Raw genomic sequence first — 18,789 nt, 5'->3', positions numbered from 1 at the left:
TCTGCCACACACACTCATGCTCCACCTCCCCGACAGAGCGGGCGAGACGCGCGCCGACACACATACTCACACACACTCAATAATGCAGAGGACAATTGCATAGGGGTGGTGATAGGTATCAAAACATTTTCTTTTCTGGGTGACAGTGGGGCGACTAGAACATGCATTAGGGAAGAGACATTTGTGACATCATGAGCAATGTGGATATGACCACCTTATTAACAGAGAAATCCATAACTTGTTAAACACCAGACATACACATGTTGAAAGTAAGGAAGATTGTTTAAGCATAATGGGGGTGCACGGTACAGAGGGGGGTGCATAATGATAGCGCATCACAAGAGAGTACATTTAGCTACATTTTGAGCACACATCTTTCAGTGAGGAGACTGGGCTCATGAATACACGATTAACACAGAACAATTAAATGAGACACACAAGGTGGAAGAAGGTGCACTTGAGGGGGGAGGCCTACATTTCATTGACAGTTCACCACAGGAGGAGAGAAATAGGGGTAAGGGGTGGATGATCCATGTTCCTAACAGAATTAATTTGGCGACAAAATGACAGTGCAAGTGGTAATGCCACTAGCGCTTTTGAAAATAGCACTGGCACAAATGCATTAGCCAACACACATAGGGAAAGAGGTCATTGCTGCACGAACTGGAGAATGATGGTTGTATTAAAATTTGAGAGCAGATATTGGGGGGAGAAATATATTGTTTAAATGTAACAGTAATTACAGTAGTGGAGTAATAAAATACTAGACTAAATGAGTAATTAACAGAGTAGGTAGGGTTTAAAAAGTGGACATGGGGTGGGATAGAGAGAATGGGAGTAAATTGTGAGGGTTGGGGTTGAAAGAAAAGAGGAAATAAATAAATAAATAAATAAATAAATAAATACAAAGAGGGGGGAGAGACAGGTAGCGAATAATTGGTAGCAGATTTCATTAGTACCAGCTTAAAGTGCCTGCAGTTCACTGCGAGGCACGCCCTGAGAAGTGAGAGAGGAGCCATAGAAAAAAAAAAAAAAAAGATTTAAAAACCCTACGATTATCTTAACTAAGTAACATGGTGCACTTAATTTAGAAACACAGCCACCCTATATGACAAATTTACCACCCTGATGTTTCCCTACTTAGCTTGTCAGTGCCTGATGCCCCACGGGACAAAGGCACGCACTATAAATAGCTTACAACAAAAGCACAGTAAATATAAAGATCCAAAGGCCCATTTGTACACTAGCACCTAAATTGCATATATATGATCCAAGCGTGTAATGAGTATCTTCACATAAATTAAGTGCCTACCCATTTTCTGGGTACATTTCGAATTGTGTAACAATTTACAGTCAGACCGCCATTGAACGCCACCAGGTGGTGACAGGATGGTGCATAGGTGTACCATTGGTTCCTCCCACTAGGACACTGAATAGTGTGAGAGTAGTGCAGAGAGGTTAGGTCAAGAAATTGAAGAATATGTAAATTCTCAGGTCTCAAGCGCTTCCATTTCATTTCTCGCCAGATATAAAGGACCCAGGGCAGGCCTGAAGACAACGGACAACCAACACCCAATGGCTATGGACTACAGTGGGACATTTTCCCCTCCTGACAGACTTTGTTAGATGTGTGAGGCGTCAAGCCCTACAAAGAGGTGGCCACCCTGGCAACGAGGGAGCAACGTTCAACAGGGCCAACGCAAGAGATTTTCATGAACTGCAAAATAGCACGAACACTCCCGAGTTAGGGAAACATGGCCATCCTATGGTCCAACGCACACTAGCAACTAGAATAGGGACTGACACACGCATTTCCAAAGTTTAATTGAGTTTCATATTACATTTTGTGCACCTACAGCTGTAACACTGTTTTGTTTCTTCTCTTTTCCCCGCACATGCAGGTTGTTGCGTATGTATGCTGTTAGAAATGTGTAGGAAATTTCCTTAATGTTATCTTCCATTAGAAACTGTGAGGCCTACTGATTAAAACATCGGGTAGCATTCCCCACTCAATTGCCCACCCTATCAAGAACCTCAGACCCCTTAGAGCATGTTTCCAGAACCTCAGACCCCTTAGAGCATGTTTCCCTGAAGTATATTTCCTTGCTTCCATTGAATAAATAACCCAAGATTTTCCCTACCCATATTGAGAAATTTTGAAAACACGAAATGTCCAGGGGGAGGTTTGATTTTTGCCCTTAGTGATTGTTTAGTTCGCGGAGCTTGAGGTTACTAACAAGTACTAACGTATTAACGCCTTTCTTGCGATTTTCAGGCGGGCAACTCAATCATCTCATCAGCTGCAAGGACCCAGCAGCGTAAGTGGTTATGGGCACGCAAATAAGGACTTTTACCTTCACGATGGGACTATTAATGATGAACGAAATAATGGGGGTGGTAATTTGAAAATTATTTATAATAGTGAGCATTACCGCTGTATCCCCTGCTAACATTCCCTAACCTAAGCAGGAAGTGGGTACGGCGTCAGTGGGTGAGGAAAAGCTGCTGCTAAAGTAAGGAGAGTTAAGGGCAGACACAAAGGGAGTAAAACAAACACATAACACACATAGCAGAAGTGACCAACAACATGCACACATGTACAAAATTGGTAGGGACACCACTGGAGAGAGCTGTCCTGACTGTCCTTTAACATATGCCGGAAGAGAATTGATTACAACAGAAATTACTACAGCAGAGCACGACGCCCATGCATGCCAAGGTGCGAAGAAGATTGCAAGGGAAGACAGCAACATTGAGATTGAAAAAAAAAAAAAAAAAAAAAAGGGGGGGGTAATCCCCTATGGAAGATGATTACATAAAGCAGCTAATTGGAGAACAACTGTATGTGGAAAGTGACCAGAGAGAGAAGAAACAATGAGCAAATGCACAAGTGAGCAAGCTGCAAGAGAAATAAATAAATAAATAAATAAATAAATAAATAAATAAATAAATAAATAAATAAATAATAAAAGAAGAAAGAAAAACAAAAAGAGAAGAAAAAAATAAAATAAAAGAGACAAAAATATGATAAGTGCCTAACGGAGTGAGACAAAAGAGCAAAGATGGTCACTTGGGTGGAGAATGAAGAAGGACGTATACTGTTAAGGTGCCAACGTTATGTTACCAGCACAACAGTGACAAGAAGTGGACAATCATTCTGGATGCGAGAAGGTTGAGAGACGTTGCGAGATGAGAGCAGGAACATCACTGCTTATGGACTACTATTGAGCACATACATCCAAAGATCAAGAGAAACTACCACTGAATTGGGGAGGAGAGTGTTCATTGGTGCGCATCAGCATGCCCTTGTTGGTGATGACCAAGGAAGATGTGAAGAGTGACAGATTCACCAAGATGGAAAACAACGGAAGAAGAGAAACAGACAGAGGAGTAAAAAGAGGGGGGAATTACTTCTCGAGCGAGACAGAAGAATAATTGGGTGAAGTACCAGCATACTAAAGAATGATCAACAAAACTGCACCTGAAAAGAGAAAGCAAAGAACTAGTTAGTGCTTGCATGGTAATGGAGGACATCATGACTGCCTGGTTGATTGAAGGTGATAACGGAAGGACTAGTACCGAGCACAGCATCATTGTGCAAGATAGAGATACATTGCAAGAGAACAACAGAAGAAGTTATCGGAATGCAAATAAGAGACATGGTGAAAGGAAGAGGCGGACTAAGGGAGAAGATAGCGGTGTGCAACATGGTTCCAGCAGTAATAAAGGTGGCCACTCCCTGTGATCAGAGGAAGTACGAAGGGAAGTGAGTGTGGTGGAACACAGAAGGAGAACACTCCTATATGTACTGTTCATCAACAACAATGCAAAAATTATGGACACTTCAAGGAATTGACAAAGATATGCAGACCGGAAGGAGGCGAATGTTGCTTGGTGGTGTGGTCGACAAAGTCGACCAGAGGGGGGACTGAAGAGGTAAAATGGAGACCAAACCCATGCCCCCTCACCCCAGGCGCATATACAGAAGAACAGCAGGAAGAACAAGGAGCGCACTTATCATTTGAACCAGGCCCCAGCGCACCCATGGGTGACAAATATGCTGAAACACACCCACTTCACCAACAGTGCAACTTCCATGCTACATTAGAATCAATGCTGCAATATCAGAATCTACAAACACAAAAATCCCTGTTTAAAGGCTTGCAAATGCCTATATGAATTAACATGGTCTAATTGCACAGTGTAAAGCCATGTTTCAGGAAAATTACAGCCAAGTTCATTTCTCTCACTGAACACTGGCTGCGGGAGCCTTCAGCAATGTTCCTCGCAAAACATCCGACCTGCCAAGGCCGCACATTCAAGATAAGATTGCTTTCTGCAGACAGACATTTTTTAATTATCCACAAATGCGAATAAACCACGGCAACCCAGTGTGTTTTTTTTTCTTTCTGGGAAAGAAAGACATTTTCTCAAGGACTCGCACAACATTTGAAACATAATTGTAACAAGAATGGCGCAGCCCAGCGCCCAGAGCCCAGGTGCGAACTGCTTGTTCAGCTAAAAAGTTATGGGAACAAAGTCATAATGTAACAGGTTAGAATTAGGTAATGGGGGCTGGCACAGCTAAATCAACCCACTGACGCAAAAGGTTAATATCCAATTATCAGGTTCTCTATAAGGGCTACATAGGTAACCTACCACTTAGCAGCCAATAGCAGGAGGAGATAGGTTTCTGGGAGCTGATCCAATTCTGTGAGGTCAGCCTGCAGTGTGATTACAAAGCTGGCTTGCAAGCCAGCCCCGGGGGAGACGGCGCCTGAACTCTCGATGTGCACGATGCTCTGCGTGTTTTTTCTTTTTTTGCTGCCCAGAAATAAACGCAGTTTGGAACATGCTGCTGCCTGCTTGGGACTCTGTTGCATTTCTGGGGGCCATATGGGAGGTGTTGGGGTCTCCCATAGATGGTGAGGGTATGGCTGCTGGCCCCCACTGCCCTGGTGGGGGTCCAGCTTCTCCCCAACAAGCCGTTAAAGTAGGGACCTGCAAAGGGACCTTGGTGCTAAGTACGGTGCCGCAATTTGCGGCACCGTACTTACCTCCTTCCCCATTCCCATTGAGCCCTATGGGGCAAAAATGGGAATGGGGAAGGGCCATGATGGCATGGGGAATTACCGCCCCGCCAACCTCGGAATGGGGTGGTAATTCCCCATTCCGCCATGGCGGACACCGGCATGGACCATGGTGCTAATAGCACCATGGTCCTCCGCCTGGGTCGTAATGAGGCCCTATATATGGTAGACATCCACATACTTCAGAATTGGATCTCCTAACCCCCTATATATGGTAGACATCCACATACTTCAGAATTGGATCTCCTAACCCCTTTGGAAATGCCAGCGGTTAAAACCCTACAAACAGCTATTTCCCAGGCCTTCAAAGAAGCAGCAGAACATTTACTCCAAGCCAAGAACAGACAAAAGAAATTTGATGACCAACATCATAGTAAAGCCCCCGACTATCAAATTAGAGACAAGGGCCCTCATTCTGACTCAGGCGTTAAGGGGTTTACGGCGCCGTAAACGGCGCCGACCCTTAATGCCTGATTACAAGGTTCCCTTTGCAGGATGGCTTTTAACGGCTGCTTTTTTGCAGCCGTTAAAATCCATGCCGCAAAGGGACCTTGGCGATAATTACGGCACCGTAATTATGGTGCCGTAATTATCGCCTTTCCCCATTCCCATTATGCCCTATGGGAATGGGGAAGGGTAAAATGGGAAATGGGGATTTACCGCCCCACTCACCTTGGAATGGGGCGGTAAATCCGCCAACCACCATGGCGTAAACATAGTTTACGCCATGGTGGTAAGGGTACGACCCAGGCGGTAACTTACCGCCTGGGTCGTAATGAGGGCCAAGGTCTGGTTAGCATCAAAATATTTTCCCATAAAAGGGACTCGGACCTTTCGTCCCCGATATCTGGGACCTTATTCTATTGAATCCATAATAAATCCAGTGGCAGTTAAATTATTCCTACCACCCACTATGCAGATTCATCCTGTGTTTCAGGTATCACTCCTGAAACCAGTACAACCCGATACTCGAGTTACAACACCACCAAAACCAGTATTAGTTGACGGAGAACCAGAGTTTGAAGTAAAGGATATCCTAGACTCAAAATACACCAGATCCAAACTGTACTACTTAGTTGATTGGAAGGGATAGGGCAATCAAGACAGATCATGGGAACCTAGTGAATACATCCATGCACCTTGCCTAATTAAAAAGTTCCATCAGAATTACCCAGCCAAACCAGGACCAGGCAGAAGTGCCACCGTGAGAGGGGCCCTGGGGAGGGGTGCTGTCATGACCCTTGCCCCTGGCCCTCACTGGCAAGTCAGCCTTCCAGTTAGGGCCAGGTGAAAGGCCTTAAAACCTCATCCAAGACTCTCTTGGAGTCAGTCCTGGCGCCTTTGGCGCCAGGCTCATAACCATCATGAAGACCAGCATTAGAATGGGACTATTTACTTGGGACTATTTAACTTGGGGGGGTTCAGCCAACATGGAGGCACACACATAGCTCAGTTACAAGGAACTAAGCTATGCGGTCTAGTCTTTTGGGTGTGGCAGGCCTGGGACTACTTTACCTGGACTACTTTGGGTGTGGCAGGCCTGGGACTATTTTACCTGGACTACTTTACCTGAGACTATTTAAACCACACCCAAACAGCAGAACATTCTTTGCGTTATTCTGCTGTGAGCAGTGTAACGCTCACCGTGTCCAGTTCTTTGATGCCAGCTTAGCTGAAACCAAGGACCTGCTGAGAGAGAAAGAACACTACGAAGCTTACTGGAACAGTATCCTGTCTTCAATCCATCTCTGACTTCAGTTCCACTCACCTGAAGGTATGAACTCCATCCTCCGGCACCGCATGCATCCTGGAATACCATAACCTGGAAAGAGGAGAAAGAAAGACAGCATTAGTAAGCGTTTACTCACGTTTCCTCCCAAATGACGAAAGCTTCACAATTCTTACCTGGGTAGTCATCTCCTGTTCAGTATCATTGCTGGAACATTACAGCGCTCAGCAAGGAACATTGTAACCTGCAAGGAGAGAAAAGACACAGGTTAGCAATATAAAAGGCGAAACAGCACAGAGCATCGCGCATTACTCACCGGACAGCATCGCGCACACTGCCCTTTCGCCTACCCTCCCATGCTCATCTTCAAACTGCATGACAACACCAAAATACCTTTCCATACCTAAAAGGAAATAAGCAAGACATTATTATTCGAACTAAGAGGAACATAAGAACTGCATATAAAGACTGTAAAGCCGCAAACCTACGGAGTCGCAGCAGGCCTGGATTCCCACAGGGGAGCTTGCACCAGTGAAGTAACTTGGTCGCTGCTCACCCCCCACATCTACCCGCCCCTGCCACGAGGAGCAGGACGGAGAATCCACCTTTTACAATATTAAGGTAAGGAGAAGGCCCAAGGGGGAGGAAGGAGTTGAGGCCAAGGGAGGTGGGAAAACATAAAGACAATCTGGTATTGAATACAGCTCTCCTATATTGCAGACCCATCTTTAAACAGAGGCCTTACCAAGGGACCGGGAGAGGGATCGAGAGTGCAAATCATCCAACCAGGGCTGGGTGGCGGCCCCGTGGATACCAGGTGAGCGTAACAGAACGCAAAGACTCAATAATATTATCCACCTGGGCATCATGGAGACTTCAGAGACTGACCAGTTAGTTCAGTTGTTGGGACAATTAAGTGCTGAAGTACATTCAGCCAGGCAAGAAACCGACGCTCTTAAGAGGGATTTGATTGTTACTAAAGATCGTACTGACAAAGTAAGTAGACAATTGCTCCAATCACAGGCAGGACAGATCCCATTGCCTGGTAACATTCCGCTAGCACCTGTACCAACTTCTGCCACCAATCCAGTACAAATAACCCTTCCTGGGGCAGTTCCTTTAGCTCCACCTGAAAGATTTACAGGGGACCCCAAGAAGTACGTAACATTCATGAACCAGTGTCGTCTTCATTTCCTTTGCAGACCTGGGGCTTTTCCTAACGACCAAGCGCGGGTTGCTTTTGTCTTGTCATATCTGAGTGGCAGTGCTGCGGATTGGTCGGTACCATTGGTAAGTCAGGATAACCCGTTGTTACATGACTTTGGGGGTTTCCAGCTGGAAATGGAAAAACTATTTGCTCGTCATTCCCAAGGCCAAGCATTAGACAACAAACTTTTGTCACTCCGTCAAGGAAGTCAAGACTTGCTTACATATTTAGCAACATTTAACAGACTAGTTGTTGAAGCTAGGTGGCCTGAGGAAAACAGGACCACACTATTTCATCGGGGTCTACGAGGGGAACTAAATGATGTCCTTGCTCAAGTGGTTAACCCACCTAAAGACTGTGGAGAATTCATCAACCTTATGGTGCAATTAGATCATAGATTACAAGACCGAAAAGCGGACCGGATAAGGTTAGACACTCGAGCTGTGTATGTCTGGTCAAAGGATAATGTTCCACGGTCATTGGAAAACACGGTAGAACCCATGCAAATCGGAGGTGTACGGCCCCCTTTAACTAAAACTGAAAGAGACAAGAGAAGGCAACAGCAATTATGCTTATATTGCGGAGAATCAGGCCACTTCCTAAAGAATGTGCAGTGAAACCACAAAGGAGAACTGTTGGAGCCACAGAGAAGGAAGATAATAACAAGGAGTCAGAAAACTACCAAACCTGGAAAGCATAGAGGACCGCTTGTCGAGCGAGAAGGATGAGCCACAGACCTCACACTTTGCATTACCATTAATTTTGATCAATCACCAATAACCGTCTCGGATGAATGCTGTCAAATCATACATAGAATGCAGAGCAGTTGGGAATTATGTAGACCAAGATCTGGCAGCAGAGATGGGGCTTCCCTTATGCTCTAAGTCGACTACCAAAAAAGCTACTTCTGTTGATGGGACAGAAATAGCTTCTGGACCAGTAACCCATTGTACAGCAGCACTAACACTACTGTGCCAGGATGGACACCGAGAATCTATTGCATTCTATCTCATCAAAGATCCTCAGTTTCGACTAATCTTAGGGATGCCATGGTTGGTAGCACACAACCCTCTAATAGATTGGCGTGCCAAGATGTTGGCCTTTTCCGATGATTGTGCTCGCACCTGTTATTACCAAGAAAAGGGGAAAACAGACTTATGTACATCTGCTACTCCCAGTACGGCGACAATTGTACTAGGTGTGACTAGTACTCTACCAAATGAATACCAAGATTTTCAAGATGTGTTCCAGAAAGAACAAGCCAATACTCTACCACCGCACAGGCCCTACGATTGTCAGATCGACCTCATACCTGGTTCGCTTATTTCTTGTGGTTGAATATATGCACTTACTGAACCAGAAAACCTCCATTTGAAATCTTATCTTGACCAGTACCTGGCAAATGGATTTATCCGCCCATCTAAATCACCGGCAGCCAATCCCTTATTCTTCGTACCAAAGAAGGAAGGAGATTTGAGAACTTGCATTGACTATCACGCAATAAACCAGATGACTGTAAAAAACCGTTATCCACTGCCCCTTATTTCCGAATCATTAGATCAAGTCAAAGACGCCCAAATCTATACCAAACTGGACCTTATGGGGGCGTACCACCTTGTTCGAGTGAATAAAGGAGACAAATGGAAAACCGCCTTTCGTACCAAACACGGCTTGTATGAATACCAGGTAATGCCTTTTGGACTTTGCAACGCTCCTGCTGCATTCCAGTACTTTATGAATGATGTTTTGCGGGAGTTAATTGACGTTTGCGCCCTGGTTTACAATGATGACATCTTAGTGTATTGTGCTACAAAGGAAGACAATGTCAGGCATGTCCGCTTCGTCCTTACTAAACTCTGCCAACATAAACTGTATGCTAAACTCGAAAAATTTTCTTTTCATGTCACCGAAGTGGAGTTCCTCGGTTTTATCCTCACACCAAAAGGTATCAGAATGGATAGGCACAAGGTAGATGCCTTTCTTAACTGGCCGTCACCAACTTCATTTAAAGGAATCCAGAGTATGTTGGGATTTGCAAACTTTTACCACCGATGCATCCCAGATTTTTCCAAAATAGTGCATCCAATTACATCACTATTGAGAAAAAACAATAAAAAGTTCCATTGGACTGAACAAGCAGAGAAGGCATTTCAAGAACTTAAGAAAAAATGCACTTCTCTTCCAGTTCTACTGCATCCTCGCCCAGACCTCCCTTATATAGTTGAAACAGATGCCTCTAGCATGCCAATGGGAGCTGTTCTCTCACAAAGGGACCCAGGAACTGGCCAGTTACACCCTGTGGCCTTCTGGTCACGAAAATTCTCACCTCCCGAACTCAAATATGCTATCACAGACAAAGAACTCTTGGCTATAAAATCAGCTTTCAAGGCATGGCAACCCTATCTCCTTGGTGCTAGACATACTGTCACAGTCATAACTGATCATCGAAACCTGCAATACCTAAAAACAGCAAAGTCTCAATCATTCCGTCAACTGCGGTGGGCTCTTTTCTTCGCTGAATATGACTATGTGATAACCTACCGGCCAGGAGTCCGAAACGGAAAGGCTGACACCTTGTCCTGCATGGGTGTTGATGAAAAGGTATACATAACTCCAGATCCAGTAGCCATCATTCCAGAAGACAAACTCCTGGGTCTTACGACAACATTGACACAGGGTAAACTCCAAAACAAGATCCAACTCTTAATGGATCCCACCTTCTCACAAGAGGGGTGTACTCAAGGAGAACATTACACCATTAAAGACCAGTTACCATATTTTAGGAACCGCCTATACTTGCCCAGTAAAGATTTACAAGAGCAGGTTATTTCGGGTTATCACGCCTCCCTGATTGACGGTCATCCTGGAATTGCCAAAACTCTAGCTAAAGTAAAACGAAACTATTGGTGGCCCACAAATGGCGTAAAGACATCATACAATTTATCCAATCTTGCGGTGTGTGTGCACAAAACAAGTCCCAAAAGCAGAAACCAGCTGGTCTTCTCCAACCATTGGAAATTCCTCCCACACCATGGCACACACTGTCCCTTGATTTCATTACAGATCTACCTCCCAGTCAAGGATTCAACACCATCTTAGTAGTTGTAGGCTTGTTCTCTAAAATGGCACACTTTATTCCTTTTAAGGGTCTTTCAAATGCATCCAATTTAGCAAAAGTATTCCTGGAGGAAATTGTACGGCTACATGGCTTTCCATCAGTCTTTCTCTCAGATCGAGGTAGTCAGTTTGTATCCAACTTCTGGAGGAAATGCTGTTCAATGGCCCAAATTGACATTCGACTATCCACAAGTCACCATCCTCAAACAGATGGCCAAACAGAAAGAGCAAACCAAACCCTCGAGCAATACTTACGTTGCATGTTACATCAAGTAGAAAGAAATTGCAAGGACTTGTTATGGATAGCTGAATATGCCTATAATAATTCATTACACACCAGCACTGGATAAAGCCCTTTCTAGACTATATTTAGTAGACATCCACGTACTTCAGAATTGGATCTCCTAACCCCTTTGGAAATCCCAGCGGTTAAACCCCTACATACAGCTATTTACCAGGCCTTCAAAGAAGCAGCAGAACATTTACTCCAAGCCAAGAACAGACAAAATAAATTTGCTGACCAACATCATAGTAAAGCCCCCGACTATCAAATTGGAGACAAGGTCTGGTTAGCATCAAAATATTTTCCCATAAAAGGGACTCGGACCTTTCGTCCCTGATATCTGGGACCTTATTCTATTGAATCCATAATAAATCCAGTGGCAGTTAAATTATCCCTACCACCCACTATGCAGATTCATCCTGTGTTTCAGGTATCACCCCTGAAACCGGTACAACCCGATACTCGGGTTACAACACCACCAAAACCAGTATTAGTTGACGGAGAACCAGAGTTTGAAGTAAAGGATATCCTAGACTTAAAATACACCAGATCCAAACTATACTACTTAGTTGATTGGAAGAGATACTGCCCTCAAGACAGATCATGGGAAACTAGTGAATACATCCATGCACCTTGCTTAATTAAAAAGTTCCATCAGAATTACCCAGCCAATCCAGGACCAGGCAGAAGTGCTACCGTGAGAGGGGCCTTGGGGTGGGGGAGTGCTGTCATGACCCTTGCCCCTGGCCCTTACTGGCAAGTCAGCCTTCCAGTTAGGGCCAGGTGAAAGGCCTTAAAACCTCATCCAAGACTCTCTTGGAGTCAGTCCTGGCGCCTTTGGCGCCAGGCTCATAACCATCATGAAGACCAACATTAGAATGGGACTATTTAACTTGGGGGGGTTCAGCCAACATGGAGGCACACACATAACTCCGTTACAAGGAACTGAGCTATGCGGTCTGGTCTTTTTGGTGTGGCAGGCCTGGGACTACTTTACCTGGACTACTTTGGGCGTGGCAGGCTTGGGACTATTTTACCTGACTACTTTACCTGAGATTATTTAAACCGCACCCAAACAGCATAACATGCTTTGCGTTATTCTGCTGTGAGCAGCGTAACGCTCACCGTGTCCAGTTCTTTGATGCCAGCTTACCTGAAACCAAGAACCTGCAAAGAGAGAAAGAACACTACGAAACTTACCTGGAAGAGTATCCTGTCTTCAAGCCATCGCTGACTTCAGTTTCACTCACTTGAAGGTACGAACTCCATCATCCGGCACCACATGCATCCTGGAATACCATAACTTGAAAAGAGGAGAAAGAAAGACAGCATTAGTAAGCGTTTACTCACGTTTCCTCCCAAATGACGAAAGCCACACAATTCTTACCTGGGTAGTCATCTCCTGTTCAGTATCATTGCTGGAACATTACGGCGCTCCGCAAGGAACATCGGACCTGCAAGGAGAGAAAAGACACAGGTTAGCAATATAAAAGGTGAAACAGCACAGCGCATCGCGCATTACTCACCGGACAGCATCGCGCACACTGCCCTTTCGCCTACCGTCCCATGCTCATCTTCAAACTGCATGACAACACCAAAATACCTTTCCATACCTAAAAGGAAAGAAGCAAGACATTATTATTCGAACTAAGAGGAACATAAGAACTGCATATAAAGACTGTAAAGCCGCAAACCTACGGAGTCGCAGCAGGCCTGGATTCCCACAGGGGAGCTTGCACCAGTGAAGTAACTTGGTCGCTGCTCACCCCCCACATCTACCCGCCCCTGCCACGAGGAGCAGGGCGGAGAATCCACCTTTTACAATATTAAGGTAAGGAGAAGGCCCAAGGGGGAGGAAGGAGTTGAGGCCAAGGGAGGTGGGAAAACATAAAGACAATCTGGTATTGAATACAGCTCTCCTATATTGCAGACCCATCTTTAAACAGAGGCCTTACCAAGGGACCGGGAGAGGGATCGAGAGTGCAAATCATCCAACCAGGGCTGGGTGGCGGCCCCGTGGATACCAGGTGAGCGTAACAGAACGCAAAGACTCAATAATATTATCCACCTGGGCGTCATGGAGACTTCAGAGACTGACCAGTTAGTTCAGTTGTTGGGACAATTAAGTGCTGAAGTACATTCAGCCAGGCAAGAAACCGACGCTCTTAAGAGGGATTTGATTGTTACTAAAGATCATACTGACGAAGTAAGTAGACAATTGCTCCAATCACAGGCAGGACAGATCCCATTGCCTGGTAACATTCCGCTAGCAGCTGTACCAACTTCTGCCACCAATCCAGTACAAATAACCCTTCCTGGGGCAGTTCCTTTAGCTCCACCTGAAAGATTTACAGGGGACCCCAAGAAGTACGTAACATTCATGAACCAGTGTCGTCTTCATTTCCTTTGCAGACCTGGGGCTTTTCCTAACGACCAAGCGCGGGTTGCTTTTGTCTTGTCATATCTGAGTGGCAGTGCTGCGGATTGGTCAGTACCATTGGTAAGTCAGGATAACCCGTTGTTACATGACTTTGGGGGTTTCCAGCTGGAAATGGAAAAACTCTTTGCTCGTCATTCCCAAGGCCAAGCATTAGACAACAAACTTTTGTCACTCCGTCAAGGAAGTCAAGACTTGCTTACATATTTAGCAACATTTAACAGACTAGTTGTTGAAGCTAGGTGGCCTGAGGAAAACAGGACCACACTATTTCATCGGGGTCTACGAGGGGAACTAAAGGATGTCCTTGCTCAAGTGGTTAACCCACCTAAAGACTGTGGAGAATTCATCAACCTTATGGTGCAATTAGATCATAGATTACAAGACCGAAAAGCGTACCGGATAAGGTTAGACACTCGAGCTGTGTATGTCTGGTCAAAGGATAATGTTCCACGGTCATTGGAAAACACGGTAGAACCCATGCAAATCGGAGGTGTACGGCCCCCTTTAACTAAAACTGAAAGAGACAAGAGAAGGCAACAGCAATTATGCTTATATTGCGGAGAATCAGGCCACTTCCTAAAGAATGTGCAGTGAAACCACAAAGGAGAACTGTTGGAGCCACAGAGAAGGAAGATAATAACAAGGAGTCAGAAAACTACCAAACCTGGAAAGCATAGAGGACCGCTTGTCGAGCGAGAAGGATGAGCCACAGACCTCACACTTTGCATTACCATTAATTTTGATCAATCACCAATAACCGTCTCGGATGAATGCTGTCAAATCATACATAGAATGCAGAGCAGTTGGGAATTATGTAGACCAAGATCTGGCAGCAGAGATGGGGCTTCCCTTATGCTCTAAGTCGACTACCGAAAAAGCTACTTCTGTTGATGGGACAGAAATAGCTTCTGGACCAGTAACCCATTGTACAGCAGCACTAACCCTACTGTGCCAGGATGGACACCGAGAATCTATTGCATTCTATCTCATCAAAGATCCTCAGTTTCGACTAATCTTAGGGATGCCATGGTTGGTAGCACACAACCCTCTAACAGATTGGCGTGCCAAGATGTTGGCCTTTTCCGATGATTGTGCTCGCACCTGTTAGTACCAAGAAAAGGGGAAAACAGACTTATGTACATCTGCTACTCCCAGTACGGCGACGATTGTACTAGGTGTGACTAGTACTCTACCAAATGAATACCAAGATTTTCAAGACGTGTTCCAGAAAGAACAAGCCAATACTCTACCACCGCACAGGCCCTACGATTGTCAGATCGACCTCATACCTGGTTCGCAAATTTCTTGTGGTTGAATATATGCACTTACTGAACCAGAAAACCTCCATTTGAAATCTTATCTTGACCAGTACCTGGCAAATGGATTTATCCGCCCATCTAAATCACCGGCAGCCAATCCCTTATTCTTCGTACCAAAGAAGGAAGGAGATTTGAGGACTTGCATTGACTATCACGCAATAAACCAGATGACTGTAAAAAACCGTTATCCACTGCCCCTTATTTCCGAATCATTGGATCAAGTCAAAGACGCCCAAATCTATACCAAACTGGACCTTATGGGGGCGTACCACCTTGTTCGAGTGAATAAAGGAGACAAATGGAAAACCGCCTTTCGTACCAAACACGGCTTGTATGAATACCAGGTAATGCCTTTTGGACTTTGCAACGCTCCTGCTGCATTCCAGTACTTTATGAATGATGTTTTGCGGGAGTTAATTGACGTTTGCGCCCTGGTTTACAATGATGACATCTTAGTGTATTGTGCTACAAAGGAAGACAATGTCAGGCATGTCCGCTTCGTCCTTACTAAACTCTGCCAACATAAACTGTATGCTTAACTCGAAAAAATTTCTTTTCATGTCACCGAAGTGGAGTTCCTCGGTTTTATCCTCACACCAAAAGGTATCAGAATGGATAGGCACAAGGTAGATGCCTTTCTTAACTGGCCGTCACCAACTTCATTTAAAGGAATCCAGTGTATGTTGGGATTTGCAAACTTTTACCACCGATGCATCCCAGATTTTTCCAAAATAGTGCATCCAATTACATCACTATTGAGAAAAAACAATAAAAAGTTCCATTGGACTGAACAAGCAGAGAAGGCATTTCAAGAACTTAAGAAAAAATGCACTTCTCTTCCAGTTCTACTGCATCCTCGCCCAGACCTCCCTTATATAGTTGAAACAGATGCCTCTAGCATGCCAATGGGAGCTGTTCTCTCACAAAGGGACCCAGGAACTGGCCAGTTACACCCTGTGGCCTTCTTTTCACGAAAATTCTCACCTCCCGAACTCAAATATGCTATCACAGACAAAGAACTCTTGGCTATAAAATCAGCTTTCAAGGCATGGCAACACTATCTCCTTGGTGCTAGACATACTGTCACAGTCATAACTGATCATCGAAACCTGCAATACCTAAAAACAGCAAAGTCTCAATCATTCCGTCAACTGCGGTGGGCTCTTTTCTTCGCTGAATATGACTATGTGATAACCTACCGGCCAGGAGTCCGAAACGGAAAGGCTGACACCTTGTCCTACATGGGTGTTGATGAAAAGGTATACATAACTCCAGATCCAGTAGCCATCATTCCAGAAGACAAACTCCTGGGTCTTACGACAACATTGACACAGGGTAAACTCCAAAACAAGATCCAACTCTTAATGGATCCCACCTTCTCACAAGAGGGGTATACTCAAGGAGAACATTACACCATTAAAGACCAGTTACCATATTTTAGGAACCGCCTATACTTGCCCAGTAAAGATTTACAAGAGCAGGTTATTTCGGGTTATCACGCCTCCCTGATTGACGGTCATCCTGGAATTGCCAAAACTCTAGCTAAAGTAAAACAAAACTATTGGTGGCCCACAAATGGCGTAAAGACATCATACAATTTATCCAATCTTGCGGTGTGTGTGCACAAAACAAGTCCCAAAAGCAGAAACCAGCTGGTCTTCTCCAACCATTGGAAATTCCTCCCACACCATGGCACACACTGTCCCTTGATTTCATTACAGATCTACCTCCCAGTCAAGGATTCAACACCATCTTAGTAGTTGTAGGCTTGTTCTCTAAAATGGCACACTTTATTCCTTTTAAGGGTCTTTCAAATGCATCCAATTTAGCAAAAGTATTCCTGGAGGAAATTGTACGGCTACATGGCTTTCCATCAGTCTTGCTCTCAGATCGAGGTAGTCAGTTTGTATCCAACTTCTGGAGGAAATGCTGTTCAATGGCCCAAATTGACATTCGACTATCCACAAGTCACCATCCTCAAACAGATGGCCAAACAGAAAGAGCAAACCAAACCCTCGAGCAATACTTACGTTGCATGTTACATCAAGTAGAAAGAAATTGCAAGGACTTGTTATGGATAGCTGAATATGCCTATAATAATTCATTACACACCAGCACTGGATAAAGCCCTTTCTAGACTATATTTAGTAGACATCCACGTACTTCAGAATTGGATCTCCTAACCCCTTTGGAAATCCCAGCGGTTAAACCCCTACATACAGCTATTTACCAGGCCTTCAAAGAAGCAGCAGAACATTTACTCCAAGCCAAGAACAGACAAAAGAAATTTGCTGACCAACATCATAGTAAAGCCCCCGACTATCAAATTGGAGACAAGGTCTGGTTAGCATCAAAATATTTTCCCATAAAAGGGACTCGGACCTTTCGTCCCTGATATCTGGGACCTTATTCTATTGAATCCATAATAAATCCAGTGGCAGTTAAATTATCCCTACCACCCACTATGCAGATTCATCCTGTGTTTCAGGTATCACCCCTGAAACCGGTACAACCCGATACTCGGGTTACAACACCACCAAAACCAGTATTAGTTGACGGAGAACCAGAGTTTGAAGTAAAGGATATCCTAGACTCAAAATACACCAGATCCAAACTATACAACTTAGTTGATTGGAAGAGATACTGCCCTCAAGACAGATCATGGGAACCTAGTGAATACATCCATGCACCTTGCTTAATTAAAAAGTTCCATCAGAATTACCCAGCCAATCCAGGACCAGGCAGAAGTGCTACCGTGAGAGGGGCCTTGGGGTGGGGGAGTGCTGTCATGACCCTTGCCCCTGGCCCTTACTGGCAAGTCAGCCTTCCAGTTAGGGCCAGGTGAAAGGCCTTAAAACCTCATCCAAGACTCTCTTGGAGTCAGTCCTGGCGCCTTTGGCGCCAGGCTCATAACCATCATGAAGACCAACATTAGAATGGGACTATTTACTTGGGACTATTTAACTTGGGGGGGTTCAGCCAACATGGAGGCACACACATAACTCAGTTACAAGGAACTGAGCTATGCGGTCTGGTCTTTTTGGTGTGGCAGGCCTGGGACTACTTTACCTGGACTACTTTGGGTGTGGCAGGCTTGGGACTATTTTACCTGACTACTTTACCTGAGATTATTTAAACCGCACCCAAACAGCATAACATGCTTTGCGTTATTCTGCTGTGAGCAGCGTAACGCTCACCGTGTCCAGTTCTTTGATGCCAGCTTACCTGAAACCAAGAACCTGCAAAGAGAGAAAGAACACTACGAAACTTACCTGGAACAGTATCCTGTCTTCAAGCCATCGCTGACTTCAGTTTCACTCACTTGAAGGTACGAACTCCATCATCCGGCACCACATGCATCCTGGAATACCATAACTTGAAAAGAGGAGAAAGAAAGACAGCATTAGTAAGCGTTTACTCACGTTTCCTCCCAAATGACGAAAGCCACACAATTCTTACCTGGGTAGTCATCTCCTGTTCAGTATCATTGCTGGAACATTACGGCGCTCCGCAAGGAACATCGGACCTGCAAGGAGAGAAAAGACACAGGTTAGCAATATAAAAGGCGAAACAGCACAGCGCATCGCGCATTACTCACCGGACA

The sequence above is a fragment of the Ambystoma mexicanum genome, chromosome 11 (genome assembly GCF_040938575.1).
Source record: "Ambystoma mexicanum isolate Mex_15411 chromosome 11, UKY_AmexF1_1, whole genome shotgun sequence".
NCBI lineage: Eukaryota > Metazoa > Chordata > Amphibia > Caudata > Ambystomatidae > Ambystoma > Ambystoma mexicanum.
This window is presented reverse-complemented; position numbering follows the sequence as displayed.